This window comes from Salmo salar, unplaced genomic scaffold, assembly GCF_965601325.2.
Source record: "Salmo salar unplaced genomic scaffold, fSalSal1 ptg000408l, whole genome shotgun sequence".
Taxonomy (NCBI): domain Eukaryota; kingdom Metazoa; phylum Chordata; class Actinopteri; order Salmoniformes; family Salmonidae; genus Salmo; species Salmo salar.
The window spans coordinates 123,484-141,914 of record NW_027675377.1 but is presented as its reverse complement, the minus strand read 5'-3'; positions in this window follow the sequence as shown (position 1 = coordinate 141,914).

The window sequence follows — 18,431 nt, the reverse complement described above, 5'->3', positions numbered from 1 at the left end:
AACAATGTTATTCTGTACCGTAGCTGGGATGCAGTGTTCTTTCCTGATTTACTAAATAAAAAGACAGATATTGTTTTAGAGACCTTCAATTAGCTGCTCAGTGTTGATCTCTGTGGCTTGAACATATTCAGCCTCTGGCAGACTCTCTACATCGCTCATGTCATCTTCAATGGGATCAGTCCCAGTCTCAAATTCATCATGAGGGCAATTCTCATCTAAGTTGTATCTTAAAAGCTCTGTGTTTTTGGTAGATGTGTGCCTGATAGACACTGAAACATCTATTTGTTTTCCCCACACCCATTAACTCCACAGGTCATTACAACATGTGGTTCATGCTGCTGATAGAGGACAATATGTGTGAGTAGTCTGGACACAGAGGAAGGATGCTCATTGCAAAGTGGACAGTTGAATAGAGTTGGCATTCTGCAGACAGATTGTGAACCTTGGAATGATGGGATGGAATCATGGAATCATTGGTACTCAGCCACTTGCAGACATCATCAAGGGACCAGTCTTCCACAGCCACACTCTAATTCAAGTTGACACTAAAAGCAGAAGTGAAATGTATCAGTGTTGAGGCTAAAACAAAACCTCTCCTACTCTTTCCAGACAACCACCTTTCCTCCTAATGTGTATTCATGGTTGTTCTATGACGAAGCAGAGCTTGTCAGGAAAGGTGAAGATGTCCGTCTCTTATTTATCTGACTCCATATTTCTTAGTTTGGGACATGATGGGATTCTGCAGTCCCACATTTAAGTGTTCAGATAATATGATGGTCCAAATGGGGCATTAAGTTCTTCTTCCATGTCGACCCAAGTTGGCCTATTAGAGTTGTCAATAAAGAGCCTATCAGGGCAGTTATAAAGTCTTCTTGATATAATTACATGTTAGGGAGCTTTAATCCTCCTTCTAAGTCTTTGTCTGTAAACTAGCTTGGTTCATCCTGGTCCTTTTAATAGTCCAGATTAATAATTTTGTCTCTGGTGTTAAAGGTGTAGTCAGGTATGGACAGTGGAAACATGCTGATGACGTCATTCAGTTAAGGAGCTGTAACCATCTTTATAACATGTGGTCTTCATTCAGTTAAGGAGCTGTAACCATCTTTATAACATGTGGTCATCATTCAGTTTAGGAGCTTTAACCATCTTTATAACATGTGGTCATCATTCAGTTTAGGAGCTGTAACCATCTTTATAACATGTGGTCATCATTCAGTTTAGGAGCTTTAACCATCTGTATAACATGTGGTCATCATTCAGTTTAGGAGCTTTAACCATCTGTATAACATGTGTCCGTCATTCAGTTTAGGAGCTTTAACCATCTTTATAACATGTGTCCGTCATTCAGTTTAGGAGCTTTAACCATCTTTATAACATGTGTCCTTCATTCAGTTTAGGAGCTTTAACCATCTTTATGTCATGTGTCCTACCCCACAATGAGATCTGTAGTTTTTCCCAGTTTTTCAACTGAAGTTGAATTTTGTTCCTCCTTGAGGACTGTCATAGACTGTGACTGATGGTTAACATACCTAGATATCTACCTCTGATGGGAGCAGATCTCACTCCTGGCTGTGACTGATGGTCAACATAGGTTACCTAGATATCTACCTCTGATGGGAGCAGATCTCACTCCTGGCTGTGACTGATGGTCAACATACCTAGATATCTACCTCTGATGGGAGCAGATCTCACTCCTGGCTGTGACTGATGGTCAACATAGGCTACCTAGATATTTACCTCTGATGGGAACAGATCTCACTCCTGGCTGTGACTGATAGTCAACATAGGCTACCTAGATATCTACCTCTGATGGGAGCAGATCTCACTCCTGGCTCTAAGGTGATATACCTTTAGTTCTATCTGCACCTGACTACTGGAGTAATGGATATTTATTATTATTTTTAAAGTTTCTCACTTTTTGCTATTTATATCTGCAGTAAAGGCAGTGAGCGCTTTGTTTCTTGGGCTGGCAGTTATCTTTGAGTGAGAATAGTATCAGCATAACAATCATTTAAATCTATATGGAGGTCTGACAGTTATCTTTGAGTGAGAATAGTGTCAGCATAACAATCATTTAAATCTATATGGAGGTCAGACAGTTATCTTTGAGTGAGAATAGTGTCAGCATAACAATCATTTAAATCTATATGGTGTCCAGCTCTGGTTTCTTCTCAGTTTTACTGGAGGTTGTAATTGTTGTTTATCTCGTAGTACTTCCTGTTCTATATTCCACTTTGTCATTGTCTATAGTTTCACTCAATGCCGGGGGGGTTAAGAAATCATATATAGCGCAATGCCTTATTTTTATATTGCCAAACAGCTTAAAACAGATTTACGTCAACTTCTACAGATCTCAGTGGTGAAATGATTTCTGTCATTCATGGTTCTGAACTCTCTGCTGGAGTTACCACTCTAATTAATCCTTTCAATGGAAGTATTTTGCAGTCAGACTGGGACCCTATTGGTCACTTTCTTTGTCTTGTTATCAACTGTAGCAACATCATTATTACCAACATTTATTGGTTCAATTCCAAACTTGAAAATGATCAGTGACTTGAATCTTTGGAAAAGCGTATTCTCCATTGGCTAACCAAGTTCCCTAATGCTTTACTTATAGTAGGTGGGGATTTTATTTATTTGAGGCAGTTTATGGAAAGGTTTGATATGATAGATAATTGGAGAGTAAAGTTTCCTAATGACTTGTCTTCCACTTGGAGTAATAAGACCCGGTCCAGACAATCACCACAGATCTTTGGTTGGTGTCTCAATGTTTTGATAAACAGGCTATTTCTGTTAACATCCTGGTCACTCCCCTTACTGACCATAGAGCTGTTCATATTGACATTACACTGTTTATCTCTGATAATGGCCCTTACTGACCATAGAGCTGTTTATATTGACATTACACTGTTTATCTCTGATAATGGCCCTTACTGATCATAGAGCTGTTTATATTGACATTACACTGTTTATCTCTGATAATGGCCCTTACTGATCATAGAGCTGTTTATATTGACATTACACTGTTTATCTCTGATAATGGCCCTTACTGATCATAGAGCTGTTTATATTGACATTACACTGTTTATCTCTGATAATGGCCCTTACTGATCATAGAGCTGTTTATATTGACATTACACTGTTTATCTCTGATAATGGCCCTTACTGACCATAGAGCTGTTTATATTGATATTACACTGTTTATCTCTGATAATGGCCCTTACTGATCATAGAGCTGTTTATATTGACATTACACTGTTTATCTCTGATAATGGCCCTTACTGACCATAGAGCTGTTTATATTGATATTACACTGTTTATCTCTGATAATGGCCCTTACTGACCATAGAGCTGTTTATATTGACATACACTGTTTATCTCTGATAATGGCCCTTACTGATCATAGAACTGTTTATATTGACATTACACTGTTTATCTCTGATAATGGCCCTTACTGATCATAGAGCTGTTTATATTGACATTACACTGTTTATCTCTGATAATGGCCCTTACTGACCATAGAGCTGTTTATATTGACATTACACTGTTTATCTCTGATAATGGCCCTTACTGATCATAGAGCTGTTTATATTGACATTACACTGTTTATCTCTGATAATGGCCCTTACTGATCATAGAGGTGTTTATATTGACATTACACTGTTTATCTCTGATAATGGCCCTTACTGGTCATAGAGCTGTTTATATTGACATTAAACTGTTTATCTCTGATAATGGCCCTTACTAATCATAGAGCTGTTTATATTGACATTACACTGTTTATCTCTGATAATGGCCCTTACTGATCATAGAGCTGTTTATATTGACATTACACTGTTTATCTCTGATAATGGCCCTTACTGATCATAGAGCTGTTTATATTGACATTACACTGTTTATCTCTGATAATGGCCCTGGCAGAGCATCCTATTGGAAGATTAATAGCTCTATTAAAACATGAGTTGGTCCAGATGGAGATAAACAATGTAATTACACACTTCTGGAACAAAGCTCTAAATAACAATTCATACAGTAATAACTGGGAGCTTTTTAAATATGAGGTTGGAAAATATGCAAGAAAACATGGGAGTATTGTTGCCAAGACCAGGAGAGCTGAAGTAGAAAGTGTTATTACAAAGATCACCTGTCTTGTTCAAAAGCCTGTTGAAAGTGTTTCAGAGGAAGATAAATCTGTTCTGTTTGATCTACAACACCAGTTGGATGATATTTATAGACTGAAAGCAGACGGAACCTTTGTCACCTGTAGGTAGAAATGGCTAGAGGAGGGTGGACAAAATTAAACCAGTTTTTCTTTTCAGGTTAGAAAAATACCACTCTAAAAATAATACAATTCAGCAATGAAATATGACTGGTCTCATCACAGATGATCCCATATTAATAATCTCCATCTTTAGTTCAACTTCTACAGTATTGTGAGGTGTCCTCAACTCTTTGTTTTGATTGTCTGGGGGATGTGAAATCAGTTGGTGAGGCTGACAGGGAACAGTGTGAAGACCCTACTATAGTTGAACACATCATTTATTCTATTGAACAACTTAAACATAATACGTCTCCTGGGACTGATGGTGTATCTGCTGAGTTTAACACAACTGTTTCTGTTGGAGGTCTCCTGGGACTGATGGTGTATCTGCTGAGTTTAACACAACTGTTTCTGTTGGAGGTCTCCTGGGACTGATGGTGTATCTGCTGAGTTTAACACAACTGTTTCTGTTGGAGGTCTCCTGGGACTGATGGTGTATCTGCTGAGTTTAACAGAACTGTTTCTGTTGGAGGTCTCCTGGGGACTGATGGTGTATCTGCTGAGTTTAACAGAACTGTTTCTGTTGGAGGTCTCCTGGGACTGATGGTGTATCTGCTGAGTTAAACAGAACTGTTTCTGTTGGAGGTCTCCTGGGACTGATGGTGTATCTGCTGAGTTTAACAGAACTGTTTCTGTTGGAGGTCTCCTGGGACTGATGGTGTATCTGCTGAGTTTAACACAACTGTTTCTGTTGGAGGTCTCCTGGGACTGATGGTGTATCTGCTGAGTTTAACACAACTGTTTCTGTTGGAGGTCTCCTGGGACTGATGGTGTATCTGCTGAGTTTAACACAACTGTTTCTCAACAGTTGGTATCTTTTCTGTTGGAGGTCTTTTCTGAAAGCATTGTAAATAATTCTCTCCCTCCCAGTTTGACTCAAGCTCTGACTACATTAATACCTGACCCCAAGAAAGACCTGTAAATGTATTAAACTGTGATAGAGGATCACTCTGTAAATGTATTAAACTGTGATAGAGGATCACTCTGTAAATGTATTAAACTGTGATAGAGAATCACTCTGTAAATGTATTAAACTGTGATAGAGGATCACTCTGTAAATGTATTAAACTGGGATAGAGGATCACTCTGTAAATGTATTAAACTGGGATAGAGGATCACTCTGTAAATGTATTAAACTGTGATAGAGGATCACTCTGTAAATGTATTAAACTGTGATAGAGGATCACTCTGTAAATGTATTAAACTGTGATAGAGGATCACTCTGTAAATGTATTAAACTGTGATAGAGGATCACTCTGTCAATGTATTAAACTGTGATAGAGGATCACTCTGTAAATGTATTAAACTGTGATAGTCATATAGGTTCACTTTGTAAACGCTTAAATCCCATTTATGTCATTATTAAATCACCTTTATTATGTCATTCGTACAGCACCTTAATTATGTCATTATTAGATCACCTTTATTATGTCATTATTAAATCACCTTTAATATGTCATTATTAAATCACCTTTATTATGTCATTATTAAATCACCTTTAATTATGTCATTATTAGATCACCTTTATTATGTCATTATTAAATCACCTTTATTATATAATTATTAAATCCCCTTTATGTCATTATTAAATCACCTTTATTATGTCATTATTAAATCACCTTTATTATGTCATTATTAAATCACCTTTATTATATAATAATTAAATCACCTTTATTATGTCATTATTAAATCACCTTAATTATGTCATTATTAAATCACCTTTATTATGTCATTCTTACAGCACCTTTATTATGTCATTATTAAATCACCTTTATTATGTCATTATTAAATCACCTTTATTATGTCATTCTTACAGCACCTTTATTATGTCATTCTTACAGCATTTGTATCTATTTATAAATGTTGATTTGCGACAAAATGGTTTATCAACTTCCATACTGATGCAGTCTGTTTGTAATTACTGTAGCTATCGAGGAGAAGGTCAATTCTGCTACTTGGCTTCGAGCTCAACTCAATTATAGTTGGATTGTCACGTCCTGACCCTAGTAAGTTGTCATTTTCTATAGTAGAGTGGTCAGGGCGTGACAGGGGCTGTTTTGTGTTTTCTATGTTTTCTACAAGACAAGACCGTGGGACAGGATTCCTGTTATATAAGGACAAGACAAGACCGTGGGACAGGATTCCTGTTATATAAGGACAAGACAAGACCGTGGGACAGGATTCCTGTTATATAAGGACAAGACAAGACCGTGGGACAGGATTCCTGTTATATAAGGACAAGACAAGACCGTGGGATAGGATTCCTGTTATATAAGGACAAGACAAGACCGTGGGACAGGATTCCTGTTATATAAGGACAAGACAAGACCGTGGGACAGGATTCCTGTTATATAAGGACAAGACAAGACCGTGGGACAGGATTCCTGTTATATAAGGACAAGACAAGACCGTGGGACAGGATTCCTGTTATATAAGGACAAGACAAGACCGTGGGACAGGATTCCTGTTATATAAGGACAAGACAAGACCGTGGGATAGGATTCCTGTTATATAAGGACAAGACAAGACCGTGGGACAGGATTCCTGTTATATAAGGACAAGACAAGACCGTGGGACAGGATTCCTGTTATATAAGGACAAGACAAGACCGTGGGACAGGATTCCTGTGAAGACACTGTAAGGACATGGAAGTGTAGTCACCAGCAGACATGGCAGAGGTGTTAGGAGACCCTTTAAGGCATGTCTGTCTGACTGACCAGCTGCACCAGACCAGCCACGATGAGGACGCTCTTCAGAAAGTAGAGTTTTAGGGCACAACTTGATACAAAAAAACTCTAATAAAAAACAGAAAGTAAAAAAGGTAAGGTTATGTTAATAGATAATGCGTGTGGTTCTTCTTAGAAAAGAAGGACAAAGCCTTTCTCACTCAGATTTCCTTGGGATATAGTGTAAGCGCAATGGCTCTGTCTCAGCTGTTGAGATCATTGACAATTTATTGCGCAGACCTTATTGAGATAGTGGGACACGGACAGGGTTCCACTAAGGACATTATAAGGACACTAGGGTGTACAAGTACCAGCAGACATGGCTTTATCATCACACTGAAGGGCTTTACTTCAACAGGTGGATATGTACCTTATACAGTGGCAGCCATTGGAAACGCTTTGATGTCATAGCATATGAGGTTTTTTTGGAGACCCTTTAAGAATGGTCTAATGTTCTGTTGGCCATTAGCCCTGTATGGAATGTTTGTGCACATTCCTCAGAGGAAAACAGGAACCAAGTCGTATACTCAGGGCAGGATTCAAATGGAGGCTGCGTTGGAGAACACTTGACAGTTAAAGGTAATTTCCATTTCAACCGACATCTGCAGCGTTTACCATAAATTCCATCACTGCTGACACAGGAACATTGCCTTTAAAAAGGTCTAAGGGCCCAGGGATGGGTTTCTACTAAGCTGACATAGGGAATTGTTTTAAGATGGTCATACCAAGTATCATTTAGATATTTCATTTGGACTTTTAGGACCCCTGTAAGTAATGAAAACAGATATTTGATTAGACATTGAATTTGGCCTTACTGCTATTAGCCCACAGAAACACATTGAATAACAACAGTTCTGTAAGGTTATACATGTATATGATGTAGCCTACATAGATAACGCATGCAGACACGTGCACAAAAACACACACATGCAAGCACATGTGTCGGATAGCTACGCACGCACACACACATCCACACACAAACACACCCCAATTAATGATGCGATGGAAGTGAGTCAAATGACCAAATTTCCCTCTAGTGGCCTCATGGGTGGAACCTTATTAATATGTTTCATCATTTCATCATTAATAAACATTATATTGGTTTAAACTGAGAAAATATGGTGTTTCTGTGTCAAATGGTTTTGTTATATTTCAGTCTTCTGTGATGTATATAAAGTGTAATATTGGGAGGCAAACTCAAAATTAAATACACTATATATATATATATATATACACTATATATGGACACCCCTTCAAATTAGTGGATTCGGCTATTTCAGCCACACCCGTTGCTGACAGGTGTATTAAATCGAGCACATGGCCAAGCGATCTCCATAGGAAAACATTGGCAGTAGAAAGGCCTTACTGAAGAGCTCAGTGACATTCAACGTGGCACCGTCATAGGATGCCACCTTTCCAACAAGTCAGTTCATCACATTTCTGCCCTGCTAGAGCTGCCCCGGTCAACTGTAAGTGCTGTTATTGTGAAATAGAAATGTCTTGGAGCAACAACGGCTCAGCCACGAAGTGGTAGGCCAAACAAGCTCACAGAATGGGACCACAGAGTGCTGAAACGGATAGCACGTAAAAATCATCTGTCCTCGGTTGCAACACTCACTACCGAGTTCCAAACTGCCTCTGGAAGCAACGTCAGCACAAACACTGTTCATTGGGAGATTCATGGAATGGGTTTCCATGGCCTGCAGCCGCCACTTTGTAAATGTATTAAACTGTGATAGAGGATCACTCTGTAAATGTATTAAACTGTGATAGAGGATCACTATGTAAATGTATTAAACTGTGATAGAGGTTCACTTTGTAAATGTATTAAACTGTGATAGAGGATCACTTTGTAAATGTATTAAACTGGGATAGAGGATCACTCTGTAAATGTATTAAACTGTGATAGAGGATCCCTCTGTAAATGTATTAAACTGTGATAGAGGATCACTCTGTAAATGTATTAAACTGTGATAGAGGATCACTTTGTAAATGTATTAAACTGTGATAGAGGATCACTCTGTAAATGTATTAAACTGTGATAGAGGATCACTCTGTAAATGTATTAAACTGTGATAGAGGATCACTCTGTAAATGTATTAAACTGGAATAGAGGCTCACTCTGTAAATGTATTAAACTGTGATAGAGGATCACTATGTAAATGTATTAAACTGTGATAGAGGATCACTCTGTAAATGTATTAAACTGTGATAGAGGATCACTTTGTAAATGTATTAAACTGGGATAGAGGATCACTCTGTAAATGTATTAAACTGTGATAGAGGATCACTCTGTAAATGTATTAAACTGTGATAGAGGATCACTCTGTAAATGTATTAAACTGTGCATTTTACCAGTTCCAGTCCCCTTCCTCCTGGGCATACTTTTTGAGAAGCTCTGTTCTGAGAAACTCAGTTCTGGTGACCAAATAAAAGTACATTCTCCTCCAAAATGTATCAAAATAAAATTATGCTGACACCATCTAAAATATAACTTCCACCTCCAGAAATGACCCCAATAAGATTTTGTTAAAAATGTTAAATTATTTTAACACATTGGACCAAAAACCTGTATGGATGGTATATTATCAGCTATAAGCAATAAACATTATCACCTGCAACCCAACTGATGCAGCATAGTGGCTATAAATACATAGGCTGAAGCATGGGGTTTGTCTATCTATATTATCACCTGTATGAACTGATGCAGCATAGTGGCTATAAATACATAGGCTGAATCATGGGGTTTGTCTATCTACATTATCACCTGTATGAACTGATGCAGCATAGTGACTATAAATACATAGGCTGAATCATGGGGTTTGTCTATCTATATTATCACCTGTATGAACTGATGCAGCATAGTGACTATAAATACATAGGCTGAATCATGGGGTTTGTCTATCTACATTATCACCTGTATCAACTGATGCAGCAGTGTCCACATGGTCTGATAAACACTCCTAACAACCCCACCACTAGGAGGTGTCCACATGGTCTGATAAACACTCCTAACAACCCCACCACTAGGAGGTGTCCACATGGTCTGATAAACACTCCTAACAACCCCACCACTAGGAGGTGTCCACATGGTCTGATAAACACTCCTAACAACCCCACCACTAGGAGGTGTCCACATGGTCTGATAAACACTCCTAACAACCCCACCACTAGGAGGTGTCCACATGGTCTGATAAACACTCCTAACAACCCCTCCACTAGGAGGTGTCCACATGGTCTGATAAACACTCCTAACAACCCCACCACTAGGAGGTGTCCACATGGTCTGATAAACACTCCTAACAACCAGACCACTAGGAGGTGTCCACATGGTCTGATAAACACTCCTAACAACCCCACCACTAGGAGGTGTCCACATGGTCTGATAAACACTCCTAACAACCAGACCACTAGGAGGTGTCCACATGGTCTGATAAACACTCCTAACAATCTCACCACTAGGAGGTGTCCACATGGTCCTAAATCACACCGTTTCCTCATTTTGTATCACATTCCAATGATAAAACTGGTCATGTTGCCTAGTGGTTAGAGTGTTGGGAATGTAACTGAAAGGTCACTGGTTTGAATACCTGAGCTGTCAAGGTGTAAATCTGTCTATGTGCCGTTAAGCAAGGCACTTAACCCTAATTTGCTCCAAGGGAACCGTACTACTATGGCTGACCCTGTAAAACAACACATTTCACTGCACCAATATGGTGTTTGTGACAATAAAACATTTTATGTATTTTTTTCTCAATTACAACAATTCATTTAACAATGCTGGTAACAGATCTTGATGACATTCCTCCAAGGACACCTTGACTTGCATTACATTCTCACTGCAGAAAAATATTCTCATGTTATTGAACCATAAATTGTACATATATGTGTTAGATAATAACCCTGGATGATGAATGTGTGAACTATCTTGTCATCTTTTTGGGTAACCACAATGGAACATTCTAGTCTTTAAGGACATGAACTGGCAGAACAGGTTTCAGCAAAGTATGGAGTCATTGTTTTCAGGAAGGTGCAACCATGGTGATAGGAGAGACAGGAGGCAGACTAAGGGAAAGGGATAACAAACCAGGGTCACCATACTACTGTCTGACCCTGTACAACAACACATTACACTGCATCTATCATACTACTATGGCTGACCCTGTAAAACAACACATTTCACTGCATCTATCATACTACTATGGCTGACCCTGTAAAACAACACATTTCACTGCATCTATCGTACTACTATGGCTGACCCTGTAAAACAACACATTTCACTGCATCTATCATACTACTATGGCTGACCCTGTAAAACAACACATTTCACTGCATCTATCATACTACTATGGCTGACCCTGTAAAACAACACATTTCACTGCATCTATCGTACTACTATGGCTGACCCTGTAAAACAACACATTTCACTGCATCTATCATACTACTATGGCTGACCCTGTAAAACAACACATTTCACTGCACCTATCATACTACTATGGCTGACCCTGTAAAACAACACATTTCACTGCATCTATCATACTACTATGGCTGACCCTGTAAAACAACACATTTCACTGCATCTATCGTACTACTATGGCTGACCCTGTAAAACAACACATTTCACTGCACCTATCGTACTACTATGGCTGACCCTGTAAAACAACACATTTCACTGCACCTATCATACTACTATGGCTGACCCTGTAAAACAACACATTTCTCTGCATCTATCATACTACTATGGCTGACCCTGTAAAACAACACATTTCACTGCATCTATCCGCTGTCTGTGACAATAAAACATTTTTAAAGCAAGCTAACATTTTTTTTTAAATTACAACAGTTAATTTAACAATGCTGGTTATAAATCTTGTTGACATACATCCAAGGACAGCTTGACTTGCATTACACTCTCACTGCAGAAAAATATTCTCATGAAATCACATGATTTCTAGTTAGAGAAAAGGATTCCTGTAAACACGACCTGCTACAAGCAGGAAACAAGTTATGGACAAACCAGAAATGTAACATATCTGTTTGAAAGTAACCCTGGATGATGAATGTGTGAACTATCTTGTTATCTTTTTGGGTAACCACAATGGAACATTCTAGTCTTTAAGGACATGAACTGGCAGAACAGGTTTCAGCAAAGTATGGAGTCATTGTTTTCAGGAAGGTGTACCCATGGCCAGTGGTGTAAAGTACTTCAGTAAAAAATTTTGATAATTTTACATCACAACATTCCCAAAGAAAAGAATGTACTTTTTAATCTATACATTTTACCTGACACCCAAAAGTTCTCGTTACATTTTGAAAGCTTAGACAGGACAGGAAAATGGTCTAATTCACTTATCAAGACAACACATGGTCATCTCTACTGCCTCTGATCTGGCGGAGTCAGGAAACACAAATGCATCTTTTGTAAATGACGTCTTCGTTTTGGTATGTGCCCCCTATCCATACATTTTAAAAACAAGATAATGGTGATGCCTGCTTTGCTTAATAGAAGGAATTTGAAATGATTTATACTTTTAATTTTACTTTTCATACTTAAGTATATTTAGAACCAAATATTTTTAGACTTTTACTCAGGTATGACAATTGGGTACTTTTTCCACAACTGTCTATGATGATAGGAGAGACAGGAGGCAGACTAAGAGCAAGGGCAGCCACCTGAACTACTGCCCTAGAAAAGACAAGGAGCAGTCTACACACACACAGCCACCTGAACTACTGCCCTACAAAGACAAGGAGCAGTCTACACAAACAGCCACCTGAACTACTGCCCTAGAAAAGACAAGGAGCAGTCTACACACACACAGCCACCTGAACTACTGCCCTACAAAGACAAGGAGCAGTCTACACAAACAGCCACCTGAACTACTGCCCTACAAAGACAAACAGCATCTACACAAACAGCCACCTGAACTACTGCCCTACAAAGACAAACAGCATCTACACTAACAGCCACCTGAACTACTGCCCTACAAAGACAAGGAGCAGTCTACACACACAGCCACCTGAACTACTGCCCTAGAAAAGACAAGGAGCAGTCTACACACACAGCCACCTGAACTACTGCCCTAGAAAAGACAAGGAGCAGTCTACACACACAGCCACCTGAACTACTGCCCTAGAAAAGACAAGGAGCAGTCTACACAAACAGCCACCTGAACTACTGCCCTAGAAAAGACAAGGAGCAGTCTACACAAACAGTGAATCTGAGAAAAATGGTTTCAAGTTTGTTTTTTAGTCCATGCATATCAACCATGACCACTGATCTGACCTATGACCCCTAAAACACAAAAGAAAAGTGCAGCATCTAGAAATCTGAATGTGATTATCCAGCTTTCTTGTTGTTTTTCTGTTTGATGAAACTAGTTGAGAGTTCTGTGTTATTTCTTATTTGATGTACCTTTATTTAACCAGGTAGGCCAGTTGAGAACAAGTTCTCATTTATAACTGCGACCTGGCCAAGATAAAGCAAAGCAGTTTGACAGAAACAACACAGAGTTACACATGGGATAAATGTCATGTCCTGACCAGTAAAAGGGGTTATTTGTTATTGTAGTTTGGTCAGGGCGTGGCAGGGGGGTGTTTGTTTTGTGTGTTTCAGGGTTTTGATGTATGTTCTATATTTTCTATTTCTATGTTTATTCTAGGTTTTTCTATCTATGTTGTGTTTTTTCAATGACCTCCAATTAGAGGCAGCTGGTATTGTGACCAGTGAGCTGAGATAAGGGGTGGCTTTACCTAGCAAAGGCTTATAGATGACCTGGAGCCAGTGGGTTTGGAGACGAATATGAAGCGAGGGCCAGCCAACGAGAGCATACAGGTCGCAGTGATGGGTAGTATATCGGGCTTTGGTGACAAAACGGATGGCACTGTGATAGACTACATCCAATTTGCTGAGTAGAGTGTTGGAGGCTATTTTGTAAATGACATCGCCGAAGTCGAGGATCGGTAGGATGGTCAGTTTTATAAGGGTATGTTTGGCAGCATGAGTGAAGGATGCTATGTTGCGAAATAGGAAGCCAATTCTAGATTTAACTTTGGATTGGAGATGCTTATAGTGAGTCTGGAAGGAGAGTTTACAGTCTAACCAGACACCTAGGTATTTGTAGTTGTCCACATATTCTAAGTCAGAACCGTCCAGAGTAGTGATGCTTGATGGGCGGGCAGGTGCGGGCAGCGATCGGTTGAAGAGCATGCATTTAGTTTTACTTGCATTTAAGAGCAGTTGGAGGCCTCAGAAGGAGAGTTGTATGGCATTGAAGCTCGTCTGGAGGGTTGTTAACACAGTGTCCAAAGAAGGGCCAGAAGTATACAGAATGGTGTCGTCTGCGTAGAGGTGGATCAGAGACTCACCAGCAGCAAGAGTGACATCATTGATGTATATAGAGAAAAGATTTGGCCCGAGAATTGAACCCTGTGGCATCCCCATAGAGACTGCCAGAGGTCCGGACAACAGGCCCTCCGATTTCACACACTGAACTCTATCAGAGAGGTAGTTGGTGAACCAGGTGCGGCAGTCATTTGAGAAACCAAGGCTGTTGAGTTTGCTGATAAGAATGTGGTGATTGACAGAGTCGAAAGCCTTGGCCAGGTCGATGAAGACGGCTGCACAGTATTGCCTTTTATCAATGGCGGTTATGATATCGTTAAGGACCTTGAGCGTGGCTGAGGTGCACCTATGACCAGCTCTGAAACCAGATTGCATAGCGGAGAAGGTACGGTGGGATTCGAGATGGTCGTTGATCTGTTTATTAACTTGGCTTTCGAAGACTTTAGAAAGGCAGGGTAGGATAGATATAGGTCTGTAACAGTTTGGGTCTAGAGTGTCACCCACTTTGAAGAGGGGGATGACCGCGGCAGCTTTCCAATCTTTAGCGATCTCAGACGATACGAAAGAGAGGTTGAACAGGCTAGTTATGTAGTTGTGTTTTCATGTTTTGAATGTTGTATTGTAGTAGGCCTAACCCTCACCAATTATTCTGGTGATGGAGAGAGACACCAGACAAGACACAGAGACAGCAACAGACGACACAGAGAAAGTGATGGAGAGAGGCAGAGGATGGGAGTGTACAGTAGACTGTATTACTTATAGCTGCTATAGGGGTTCTAATTACTGCACTGTTTGTGAGTCTGTCTGTGTGTGTGTGTGTGTGTGTGTGTGTGTGTGTGTGTGTGTGTGTGTGTGTGTGTGTGTGTGTGTGTGTGTGAGAGAGAGAGAGAGAGAGAGAGAGAGAGAGAGAGAGAGAGAGAGAGAGAGATTAGGTACTGTGGGATTCTTTAATCAGTTTGCCTCATTAGACAGGTCAGTCTATGTTTGAAGTTCTTGAGTGATTTTTGGCAATACACTGGTGTTGTATTCATGGTTTTAGCTGTTGAAATTCTGTCCCGGACCCCCCTACTGGCTATGGGCTAAGCCACCAATGTCTTCACATCCTAGGGGAGAGAGAAGCTGCTACACCTGGGGAGAGAGAAGCTCACACCCCTGGGGAGAGGAGCTGCTACTCCTGGGGAGAGAGGAGCTGCTACCCTTGGGGAGAGAGGAGCTGCTACCCCTGGGGAGAGAGGAGCTGCTACCCCTGGGGAGAGAGGAGCTGCTACCCCTGGGGAGAGAGGAGCTGCTACCCCTGGGGAGAGAGGAACTGCTACCCCTGGGGAGAAAGGAACTGCTACCCCTGGGGAGAGAGGAGCTGCTACCCCTGGGGAGAGAGGAGCTGCTACCCCTGGGGAGAGAGGAGCTGCTACCCCTGGGGAGAAAGAGGAGCTGCAACCAGGAGAGACTCCGACCCTGCTCGGGAAGAGCTTAACGATTGGTGATTGTTGGGGCACGATTGGCAGGAGCTTCAGTGATGAAGACTGCTGAACTTGCTGATGTTTCACAATATGCCGTGGCCGTCTCAGTCACCAGGTCTCAACACAACTGAACACAACCATCCCTCCAATAGACTTCCAGACAGTTGTAGAATGTATGCCAAGGCACATTGTAAGAGCTGTAAAGAGAGAGGGACTCGGAGAGAGAACAGGTAGAACCTGATATGTAAATGTGCAGAGCAAACTAAAGTAACTTTCAACGACCGAATGATCATTACAGACTCTGTTTCTATTGAGAGATAAAAGGTAAGACGACGATTGTCATGTGTATAATATAGTTGATGATATTGTTGTGTGTATTCATATAGTTGATGATATTGTTATGTGTATTAATATAGTTGATGATATTGTTTTGTGTATTAATATAGTTGATGATATTGTTATGTGTATTAATATAGTTGATGGTATTGTTGTGTGTATTAATATAGTTGATGATATTGTTATGTGTATTCATATAGTTGATGATATTGTTGTGTGTATTAATATAGTTAATTATATTTTTGGTGGACAGTGTTATAATAGTCCTACTCTCCTTAAAATGTTTTGGATATAAATTAGATGCGTGGGGTGAATTCGTTCTGTGCCCATCTGTGTGCCCCAGGGTGATCGCTCCTACACTATCTACAATCTAAAAGGGTTCTTTGGCTGTCCCCATAGGAGAACCCTTTGTAGAACCCTTTTTTTGGTACTAGGTAGAACACTTTTGGGTTCCGTGAAGAACCCTTTCCACAGAGGGTTCTACATGGAAGCCAGAAGGGTTCTACCTGGAACCCAAAAGCGTTCTCCTATGGGGACGGCCGGAGGACCCGTTTGGAACCCTTTATTCTAAGAGTGTACTGTATCATAGGTCTATAGACAAGTCTTCTCAAAACAGGCTTAAAACACAACAAGCAACAAACAAACATGTTCTCTTTATAATCTACAGTTAACTCTTTTCACTCAGGAAGGTATGTTGTGTGAAAGAGAGACACATAAATATTGTTCGAGAGACTAACAACAACTTACACTTCCTCAAAACAGTTTGTGTGTATTCATTAGTGCCCACCGTAGCAAAACGTTTGGCAACAGAAACCGTTTAGGTCACATTGTACAGCGTTTAGAGTAAACGGTTTATGTTTTATTTAACATCTCAAAACTGTTGGCTGTGGAGTAAACTAATGAATACAACCCAGGTTGTTGCCTACGACTCGGCATGTTGATACCTGCCTCTTGCTGAAACCTGAACGTAGCCTGAGGGGTATACTATGATACAGGCTTGATATACTGGTTTTCTAAAGCTAGACAGCTTCAGTTAGCTTCACATTCCAGCTCAGGCCTCACCCATCAGAATATACAGAACAGAACAGAAAAAAATCGCAATGAAGTTTCAAGGTGAGAATCCTGCCAGGGATTATTGTAAAGTGTGTAGATAAATTAAATGTAATGTTAGTATAGTGAATGACAGTAAAACACTCCTGACAGTCTACTACTACTGAGACAGGTTGGTGTAATGTTAGTATAGTGAATGACAGTAAAACACTCCTAACAGTCTACTACTACTGAGACAGGTTGGTGTAATGTTAGAATAGTGAATGACAGTAAAACACTCCTCTACATTTCATATGATAATGTAATTGTATCATATTTCCACTATAGTGTAGTGATCCTCTACATTTCATATGATAATGTAATTGTATCATAGTTCCTCTATAGTGCAGTGATCCTCGCTATATGAGCCACTTCACAATTCCAACCAAGTGACCCAATTGGTGCCAATGGCGCGATGCGTAGGTTGTTGGCCTTTTACATGTGAGACCTGGGTTCACTTCCCTGCCCAGCTGTTTGCTACATTGGTGTCAGAAGTGGTATGGTGTCTGTGAGGTCATCAGAATGGACCGGATGTGTGAGGGGTCTGAGTAGCTGAAGCACGGGACTAATTAACACTGATACTGGGTTAACCCTATTGATACTGATACTGGGTTAACCCTATTAATACTGATACTGGGTTAACACTATTGATACTGATACTGGGTTTACCTTATTGATACTGATACTGGGTTAACCCTATTAATACTGATACTGGGTTAACACTATTTATACTGATTCTGGGTTAACCCTATTGATACTGATACTGGGTTAACACTATTAATACTGATACTGGGTTAACCTTATTGATACTGATACTGGGTTAACAATATTTATACTGATACTGGGTTAACCCTATTGATACTGATACTGGGTTAACACTATTTATACTGATACTGGGTTAACCCTATTGATACTAATACTGGGTTAACCCTATTGATACTGATACTGGGTTAACCCTATTGATACTGATACTGGGTTAACCCTATTGATACTGATACTGGGTTAACCCTATTGATACTGATACTGGGTTAACACTATTGATACTGATACTGGGTTAACCCTATTGATACTGATACTGGGTTAACACTATTGATACTGGGTTAACCCTATTGATACTGGGTTAACCCTATTGATACTGATACTGGGTTAACCCT